This window comes from Pongo abelii, chromosome 23, assembly GCF_028885655.2.
Source record: "Pongo abelii isolate AG06213 chromosome 23, NHGRI_mPonAbe1-v2.0_pri, whole genome shotgun sequence".
In the NCBI taxonomy this organism is placed as follows: domain Eukaryota; kingdom Metazoa; phylum Chordata; class Mammalia; order Primates; family Hominidae; genus Pongo; species Pongo abelii.
Genome location: NC_085929.1, coordinates 1,215,928 through 1,226,372, shown reverse-complemented (window position 1 = coordinate 1,226,372; position 10,445 = coordinate 1,215,928). Strand labels below are relative to the sequence as shown.

Below are 10,445 nucleotides of genomic sequence, written 5' to 3'. Positions count from 1 at the left end.
TCTCACTCTGTTGCCCAGGCTGGAGTACAGTGGCATGATCTCGGCTCACTGCAACCTCCACTTTTCAGTTTTAAGTCATTTCTGCTGTCTCAGCCTCCTGAGTAGCTGGGATTACAGATGTGCATCACCACACTCAGTTAATTTTTGTTTTTTTTTTGTAGAGATGGGGTTTTGCTATGTTGGCCAGGCAGGTCTTGAACACCTGGTCTACAGTGTTCTGTCTGCCCCAGCCTCCCAAAGTGCTGGAATTACAGGCATGAGGTACCATGCCAAGCCCTTTCTAGCTTTTTGATGTGGATATTAGTGCTATAAATTTCCCTTTTTTTCTTGGTTTCTAGTGATTATTTTATTCTATCTTGGTGAGTAGTCAGGGAAATAATCGTAAATTCACAATCAACTTATAGTTAAATCTAAACAATTATGTGAGGAGAACCCTTTATTATTTGAAGAGGATGTTTGAAGATTTTGTAACTGTGCCTTTTAAGTAGTCTTAAGTTTCTAATTGTCGTTAAAACATGCCATTGTCATTTCTAACATTTTAAGTATATGGTTTAGAAGTGGTAAGTATAGTTCTATTGTTTTGCAATAGGTTTTAGATAATTTTTGTCTTACAAAAGTAAAAGTGAATACTCATTACTTGTGAAAGAAGTTAGTTAGCTTGCTTTAGGTAGGTAGCAACAGAAGGGTCCCTGGAAAGTCCCTGGACCTTGGGTCAATGTCTCATCCCTGCATAATATAAAATGAATCCTGGAAAAAATCAAGCTGCAGACACCAACAAGGGAACTAGCCCTTTGTGTTGTGCTTGGAGACCTGCCCATGGCTGCACAGATAGGAAAACCTCTGGCCCATTTGGATAGAAACTTGTACAAACCTCCAGCCCACTTAGTTAAGGGAACAAGACCGAACTGGAATAGAAATGCCTTTGTGTGTCCAGGCACGGTGGCTCATGCCTGTAATCCCAGTAGTTTGGGAGGCAGAGGCGGGTGGATCACCTGAGGTCGGGAGTTCGAGACCAGCATGACCAACATGGAGAAACTCCGTCTCTACTAAGAATACAAAATTAGCCGGGCATGCTGTAGCATGCCTGTAATCCCAGCTACTTGGGAGGCTAAGGCAGGAGAATCGCTTGAACCCAGGTGGCAGAGGTTGCTGGTAGCTGAGATCGCACCATTGCACTCCAGCCTGGGCAACAAGAGCAAAACTACATCTCAAAATAAATAAATAAATAAATTAAAAGAAGAAAGTGCATCTCAAAAAAAAAAAATGAAAGAAAGAAAGAACAGAAAAAGAAACTCCTTTGCCCTTTGTACAGTCAGTGGGCTCACAGGAAAAGGTTTCTTCTCCTTTTGTGGGCATAAGCACAGTGGGCTCTGGTGCATTCCGGTCGATACTCTCCTTTATTTGAACTGTAAGTCTGATCTCTATGAATAATTACTTCAGCCCCTAATTGCTTCCGGGCCAAGCTGCTTGGCCAAGCTTTCACCTTATCTTCTGATAAATCCTGGGCCAAGCTAAGTAGCATCTATGAATCATCCCTTCAGCTCCTGATTGGTACCGGGCCAAAGTCATGGGCCTAGCTGAGCCACACGTTTTTCAAGACGGCCTGCGAACTATGCACATTCCCTTCCCTTCCCTTCCCTTCCCAGTCCATAAAAACCCTGGACCCCAGCCTCGTAGAGGGCACCCCGTTCAGACACCTATCTCTGCTGGCAAAGAGCTTTTTTTTCTTGCTTATCAAACTTCCACTCCAACCTCACCTTTGTGTTCACGCTCCTTAATCTCCTTAGAGGTAGAATAAAGAACTCTGGGTGTGATCTCAGACTACGAGATACTGTTACATCTTGGTGCACTGCTGAGACTACAACACTTGGTTTCTATGAGTTTGACTGACTAAATATTTTATATAAGTGTAATTATACAGTTTTCCTTTTTGACTGTCTTGTTTTACTTTACCGAATGTTTTCAAAATTTGTCCTTATTGTAGTACTTTTCAAGATTTCCTTATTTTTAAGGCTGAATGCTATCCCGGTGAATATACGTGCCCTGTTTGTTGAATCTACTCATCCTTAAAGGTACATTTGCTTCCAGGTAGTATGTTTGTGAGTAATACTACAATGTACATAATTGTGCATATATCTATTCCATGTTCTGCTTTGCCTGTTTGGGATATTTTTCTCACACTGATTTAGTAGTATCTGTATTCCCTTGCTTTTGTTTTCTGATCCGTTGATGTTACATCCCCCAAATTATTGCCAAGACCAATTGTCATGAAGCTTCACCCTTCTGTATTGTGCTAGGAATTTTACAGCTATAGGTTTTACATTATAGTCTTCATTTTTTAAAATTGACACATGTAATTGTACATATTTTGGGGAAACAATTATGTGTATATGTTGTATAGCAATAAAAATCAGAGTACTTAGTATATTTATTGCCTCATGCATGTGTTATTTTTGTGGTGAGAACATTCAAAAGCTTCTTCTCTAGCTATTTTATTTTATTTTTATGTATTAACTTTTTTTAGGGACAGGATTTTGCTCTAACACCCAGACTGGAGTGCAATGGTGCAATCCTTGCTCACAGTAACCTCAAACAATCTTCTAACCTCAGCTTCCCAATTAGCTGGGACTACAGGAACCTGCCACCATGCCTGGATAATGTTTTAATTTTTCATAGAGACAGGGTCACACTATGTTGTCCAGGCTCATCTTGAACTTCTGTCTTCAAGTGATTCTCCCACCTCAGTCTCCCAAAATGTATGGATTGCAGGAATGTGCCACCACAACTGGTCTCTTTTAGGTATTTTGTAATATGCGATACCTTTTCATTAATTATTATTATTCTACTGTGTAATAATAAACAAAAACTTGTTTCTGCTGTCTAATTGTAACACAGTGCTTGTTAAGCAGCCCTTTCCCATCCTCCTATTTCAGTCTCTGGTAACCCGCGTTGTACTCTTTTCTTATATCAACCCTTTTTTTCAGGTTACACAAATGAGTGAGATAATAAGATCATAAAGTACTTGTGTTTCTCTATGTGCCTTATTTTACTTAACATGATATGCTCAAGGTTCATCCATGCTCTCTTAACTGACAGAATTTTATCCTTTCTTATGGCTGAATAGGATTTCACTGTGTATATAAATTACATTTTCCTTATCCATTTATCTGTTGCTGTACATTTGAATTGATTCCATATATAAGCTATTATAAATAGTTCTGCAATTAACATGAGAATGCAAATATCTTTTTCACACAGTGATATCCTTTCTTTTGGATATACAGCCAGGAGTAAAATTGCTGGATCATATAATAGATTTATTTTCAATGTCTTTCTGTAATCTCCATACTATTTTCTATAATGGCCATACTAATTTACAATTCCACCAACAATGTATACATTCACTAGTTTTTATATCCTCATTAGTACTTTTTATTTATTTATTTATTTATTTTTATTATAGCCATTCTAATGGCAGTGAGGTGGTACCTCATTGTGGTTTGGATTTGCATTTCTTTGGTGATTAGTAATATAGAACATGTTTTTATGTTCCAGTTAGCCATTTTTGTATCTCTTTTTCACAAACGTTTGTTAAGATCTTTTGCATTTTTTAAATTAGATTATAAGTGTATTTATTTTGAGATTTTAAAGTTTCTTATATATTCTGAATATTAGCCTTTTGTCATATGTATAGCCTGAAAACGTTTTCTTTCATTGCCTAAGCTGTCTCTTCAATCTTTTAGTTGTTTTTTTAATATGAAAAAGCATTTTAGTTTGACATAATGTTGTTTGCTTATTTTTGATTTTGTTGCTTAGGTTTTGACATCTTATTTTAATAATCCTTTCCCAGTCCAATGTTATAAAGCTTTTTTTATGTTTTTGTCTAATAGTTTCATAATTTATGGCATTACATTTAAGTCTTTAGTTTGAGTTGATTTTCATATATGGCAATGCTCAATGGTCTAGTAGAATTTTTCTGAATATAAATATTTAAATGTCCCTGCACCATTTATTGAAGAGATTAGCTTTTCCCTAAAGTGTGTGTTTGGCAATTTTGTTGACAATCAGTTGGCTTTAGGTGCATAAATTAACTTCTGGGCTTATTGGGCACATTAGTCTATTTGTTGGTTTTTATGCCAGTACAGTGCTGTTTTGGTTACTATAGCTTTATAGGAAGTTTTGAAGTTTGATAAAGTGATGCCTTTAGCTTTGCTTATTTTGCTCAAAGTTGTTTGTTTATTCAGAGTTTTTTGTGGATCCACATAAATTTAAAATATTTTTTCTACTTCTTTGAAAAAATGTCATCGATATTTTGATAAAAATCAAGTTACATCTGTAGATCACTTTGGGTAGCTATATTAACAATATTATTCCAGTGTATAAACACAAGATTTTTTCATGTATTCATTTGTATTTTATATTTTTTATCCATGTTTTGTTGTTCTCAGAGTAGAGATCCTTTACCTTTTTAGTTAAGTTTGTTGCTAGGTGTATTAGTCGGGCTTCCCTGGAGAGATCACAAGATCCCACAATAGGTTGTCTGCAAGTTTGAGGAGCAAGGAGAGGCAGTCCACGTCCCAAAGCTGAAGAACTTGGAGTCTGGTTTTTGAGGGCTGGAAGCCTCCAGCACAGGAGAAAGATGTATGCTGGGAACCTAGGCCAGTCTCTCACTTTTACATTTTTCTGCCTGCTTTATATTCACTGGCAGCTCATTAGATGGTGCTCACCCAATTAAGAGTTGGTATCCCTTTCCCAGCCCACTGACTCAAATGTTAATCACGTTTGTCAACATCCTCACAGGCACACCCAGGATCAATGCTTTACATCCTCCAATCAATTTGACACCCTGTATTGACCACCACATTAAGTATTTTAATTTTTGCATACCTTTTGCATATGCAGAAGAAGCGTTGGATGAAATTCAATATTCATTATGATGAAAACTCTTAACATATTAGGAATAGAAGGTATGTGCCTCAAAACAATAAAGGTCATTTATGACAAAGCAATGCTAACATTATACTGAATAAGGAAAAGCTGAAAGCTTTCTCTCTGAGATCTGGAACAACACAAATCACCCCCACTTTCAGCCCTCTTATTCATCATAGTACGGGAAGTCCTAGGCAAGGACATTAGGCAAGAGGAAGAACTAAAACTCATACTAATTGGAAAGGACGAAGTCAAATGGTCTCTGATTGTGGACAAAATAATCTTATATGTGAAAAACTCTAAACACTACACCAAAAACTTTTAGAACTACTAAACAAATTCAATAACATTGCCGAAAATCAACAAAGTATTAGCTTTCTGTATGCTGATAGCAAACGATGTGAAAAATAAAGTTTAAAATTCGATTTTAATAACTACAAAAAATTAGTTATTTTGTGTTTATTTCTTTATTTGAGATGGAGTCTTTCTCTGTCGCCAGGCTGGAGGGCAGTGGCATGATCTTGGCTCACAGGTTCCAGAGATTTTCCTGCCTCAGCATCCCGAGTGTCTGGAGCTACAGGCATGTGCCACCACTGCCAACTAATTTTTGTTTGTATTTTTAGTAGAGACGTGGTTTCCCCATGTTGGCCAGGATGGTCTTGATCTCCTGACCTTGTGATTCACTTGCCTCAGCCTCTCAAAGTGCTGGGATTACAGGTGAGCCAACACACCCAGCCTTGAGTTCATGTTTTTATTTGGTGCAAGGTAAGGTCTAAGTTTGTTATTTTTTCCTTGTAAATTTTATCATTCCCAATACTGTTTGTTGAAGAGACTGTTCTTTCCTTATTGTGAATTCTTGGAACACTTTTTAAAAATATGTCTACTAAACACATGAGGTCTTATGTCTGGACTCTCTCATCTGTTTCATCATTCATTTGTCTTTATGTCAGTCCCAAACTGTTTTGATTATTATACTTTTGTAGTTTGTTTTGAAATTAGACAGTATGATGCCTCTATCTTTACATTTTTTTCCCCAATATTGTTTGGCTGTTTGTGATCCCTTGAAATTCCATAAAAATTGTAGAATATTTTAAAACTTCTGCAAAATGTTTCATTGGTATTTTGATAGAAAGTATATTGAATCAGCTGGGGTTGGTGGCTCATGCCTGTAATCCCAGCACTTTGGGAGGCTGAGGAAGGTGGATCAACTGAGGTCAGGAGTTTGAGACCAGCCACGGAGAAACCCCGTCTCTACTAAAAATACAAAATTAGCCGGGTATGGTGGCACAGGCCTGTAATCCCAGCTTCTCAGGAGGCTGAGGCAGGAGAATTGCTTGAACCCAGGAGGTGGAGGTTGCAGTGAACTGAGATCACACCATTGCACTCCATCCTGGGCAACAAGAGCAAAACTCCATCTCAAGATAAAAAGAAAGAACATTGAATCTGTAGACCACTTTCTTTAGTAGTGACATGTTAACAATATTAAGCCTACAACCTCTTGAACAAGTGTTTGAGAATTTGTTGTTTAATTTTTACTTATTCTTTGACATGCTAGTGTTTTTAACTTCTTGTTTTATTGTATCATAGGTAGCAATAATTTGTGTAATTCCATCTGTTTAAATTTACTAAGATTTGTTTTTAACTTAACAGGTGGTCTATCTGGAATATTGTGGCATGTGTGATTAAAAGTATTGCATATTCTGCTGTTGAGTGGAGAGATATAAATGTGACTCTTAGGTCTAATTTTTCTATTGTGTTGTTGAAATCCTCTGTTTACTTATTCATCTTATGTTTTTTTTAATTTACATTACTAAAAGTCAGATATAAAAGTCATCTACTGTTGTCAGGTGCTGGCTACTTCATGTTTCAATTCTGTAAAATATTGCTTCATATATTTGGGAACTGTGATGTAAGGCACATATGTTACTGTTGTTGCTTTTCTTGTTGTATGTTGTTTCAATGATGTTGCTTTTATTGTTGTATGTTGTTTCAATGTTGTTGCTTTTATTGTTGTATGTTGCTTTATTGTTGTTGCATTTATTGTTGTTTTTATTGTCCTTTTCCTCTTGTCCCTTGAGGAAGTTTTTGATATAATATGCATTTTGTCTACCATGACAGTATTTGATTTTGCATTTAATTTTTTTTATTCTTTCATGTATGGGTTATATGTGTTCCAGATCATAATTTGGTTATTTCTAGGAAGCAGAGAGTTGAACCTTGTTTCATGAATTTATTTAGTGAAAGTATGTTTTTGATTGACGTAATTTATTTATATAAAAAAATTACTAAAAGGGATTGATTTCCTATTGCATTTTGTTTCTTTATTGTTTTAGGTCCTGTAGCATTTTTTTTTTTTTTTTTGAGGAGCAGTCTCACTCTGTCGCCCATGTTGGAGTGCAGTGGTGAGATCTTGGCTCACTGCAAGCTCCGCCTCCTGGGTTCATGCCTTTCTCCTGTCTCAGATTCCCCAGCAGCTGGGAATACAGGCACCCGCCACCACGCCTGGCTATTTTTACTTTTTATTATTTTTAGTAGAGACGGGGTTTCACCGTGTTAGCCAGGATGGTCTTGATCTCCTGACCTCGTTGATCCACACGCCCCGGCCTCCCAAATTGCTAGGATTACAGGCGTGAGCCACTGCGCCTGGCCTGTTCTGTAGCTATTTTGTTCCTGTTTTTCTCTCTTGTTCTCTTTCTTAGTGTATTATTGATTTTTGTAGTGACATGTTTTAATTCTTTTCTCACTACTTTCTGTGTGTGTGTGTCTTCCTGTGTGTGTACTATACGTATTTCCTTTTTTTTTTTTTTTTGACATGGTCTTGCTCTGTCACCCAGGCTGGAGTGCAGTGGCACAATCTCTACTTACTGCAAGGTCTGCCTCTCAGGCTCAACTCAAACAATCCTCCCACCACAGCCTTCTGAGTATCTGGGATCACAGATGAGCACCACTACTCCTGACTAATTTTTGTTATTTTTCATAGAGACAGGGTTTTGCCATGGTGCCCAGACTAGTCTCAAAATCCTAAGTACTATAGGTATTGTCTTTGTTGTTACTATAGATATTACCAAGAATAACTACTATTGCATATAAAACCCTGCCTCTTTATGGCTCCCTATGTGTTTTCTTGATGTCACAAATTATATCATTTTGTATTATAAATCTATTGGCACAGATTTACAGTCATTTTTAAGTCTTTGTTATCTCAAATATATAGCAGAAGTAAAGTATTCTGTGCATCTTCATTATAATAACAAAGAATATAGTTAGAGTTGGTAAGGTTTCAGTAAATTTTAGATCATTTTCTCCCTCAAATTTTGAGAGTTCTCAGCCACTGTTTGTTTATTGAAATAACTTTGCTGCTCTTTTTTCTCTCTTTTTATTTTAGAATTCCCATTATAAGTATATTGGCCATTTTAATGGTATCCCAGAAGTCCCTTAGGCTCTCTTAATTTTTAAAATTATTTTTAGCCTTCACAGCCTATAATTTCAAATGACTTCTTATCAAGCTTGCTGGATTTTTTTCTGCTAGATCAAACCTGTTGCTGGACCTTCTAGTGAATCTCTAAATTCAGGTATTTTACTTTTCAGCTCCACACTTTATGTTTCTATTTTGTACTTTTAATCACTTCGTTGATAATCTCATTATCTTCATGCATTGTTTTCTTTTTCTGTTTAGTTTTCTATGTTCTTCTTTAGCTGACTGAGCATCTTTAAGCTAGGTATTTTAGCCAGGCACAGTGACATGTGCATGTAATTCCAGCTACTTTGAAAGCTAAGGCAAGAGGACTACTGTATTAAACCATTCTTATGCTGCTAATAAGGACAAAAACAAGACTAGGTAGTTTATCATGAAAAAAGATTTAATTGTCTCACAGTTTCACATGGTTAGGGAGGTCTCACCATTATTGAAGCAAGCAAGAGACTTTGTTCAGGGGAACCTCCACTTATAAAGCCATCAAATCACATGAGACTTATTTGCTATCATGAGAACAACACGGGAAAATCCGACTCCCATGATTCAATTACCTCCTACTGGGTCCCTCCCAGGACATGTGGGGATTATTACAATTCAAGGTGTGATTCCGTCGGCAACACAGAGCCAAACAATATCAATTACTTAAGGCCAGGAGTTTGAGACCACCTTGGGCAATATTGTGACAAGCTGTATGTAAAAAATATTTCTACAGGTTAGCCATGCATGGCGGAATGTTCCTGTAGTCTCAGGAAGTTGGAGGTTGATGTAAGACTATTGCTTGAGTTCCCCAGGAATATGAGACTGCATTGAGCTATAATCATGGTATTGTATTCCTGTCTGGGTGAGAGAGTAAGACTTCTTTTTAGAATTTCAAGTTTATTTTAGATTTAGGAAGTACCTACACAGGTTTTTTACATGGGTATTTTTTATAATGCTGAGGTTTGAAATCTGAGGAATTCCATCACCCAGGCAGTGAGCATAGTACTAAGTAGACAGCTTTTCAGTTCTTTGTCCCTCCCTCTCTCCACCCTCTAAGAGTTGTCTATTATTTTTGTTTTTATGTCCATTTGTACCCGGTGTTAATTTCCATTTATAAGTGAGAACATGCAGTATTTTCGTTTTCCATTTCTGCATTAAATTGCTCTGTATAATGGCCTTTAGTTCCATTAACGTTGCTGCAAAGGACAAGTTTTTTTTTTTTTTGTCTTTGTTTTTGCTAAGTAGTATTGGTGTACATGTGACACTTTTTATATTCAATTTAACATTAATAGGCTGGACACGGTGGCTGACACCTGTAATCCCAGCACTTTGGGAGGCTGATGTGGGTGGATCATGAGGTGAGGAGATCGAGACCATCCTGGAAAACATAATGAACCCCGTCTCTACTGAAAATTATATAAGAGTTAGCCGGGCATGGTGGCATGGGCCTATAGTCCCAGCTACGCGGGTGGCTGAGGCAGGAGAATTGCTTGAACCTGGGAGGCGGAGGTTGTAGTGAGCTGTGATCGTGCCACTGCACTCCAGCCTGGGCAACAGAGTGAGATTTCATCTCAGAAAAAAAAAAAATTACCATTAATAGGCACCTAGGTTGATTCATGTCTTTCCCCTTATAAATAGTGTAGTGATGAACCAACAAGTGCATGTGCTATTTTGGTAGAAGAATTTATTCTCTTCTGGGAATATACCCAGCGGTGAAATTGCTGGGTTGAATCATAGTTTAACTCTCAGTTATTTGGAAAGGCTCCAAGCTGCTCTCCACAGTGGCTGAACTAATTTGTATTCCTATGAACAGTGTATAAGTGATTTTTTTCCCGCTAAAACCTCTTCAACACGTATTATCATTTTACGTTTTAACAAAAGCCATTCTAACTGGTGTACGACGGTGTCTTATTGTGGTTTTTATTTACATTTCCTTGATGGTTAGTGACGATGAGCATTTTTCATGTTATTTGCCCACTTGTATGTATTCTTTAGAACAGTGTCGGTTATTGCCCTCTTTTTCATGGGGTAATTTTTTCTTGTGAATTCTTTAAGTTTCTTA

At 37.1% G+C, this 10,445-nt stretch overlaps 1 long non-coding RNA gene across 1 annotated transcript; it reads left to right on the top strand.

Annotated features, from left to right (window-relative positions):
* The first annotated feature begins 2,078 nt into the window (after positions 1–2,078).
* LOC134761181 (uncharacterized) lies at positions 2,079–10,008 on the top strand. Its single transcript, XR_010139485.1, has 2 exons — positions 2,079–5,694; positions 8,398–10,008. It is a non-coding gene; the product is annotated as an uncharacterized LOC134761181 (long non-coding RNA).
* The last annotated feature ends 437 nt before the right edge of the window (positions 10,009–10,445 follow it).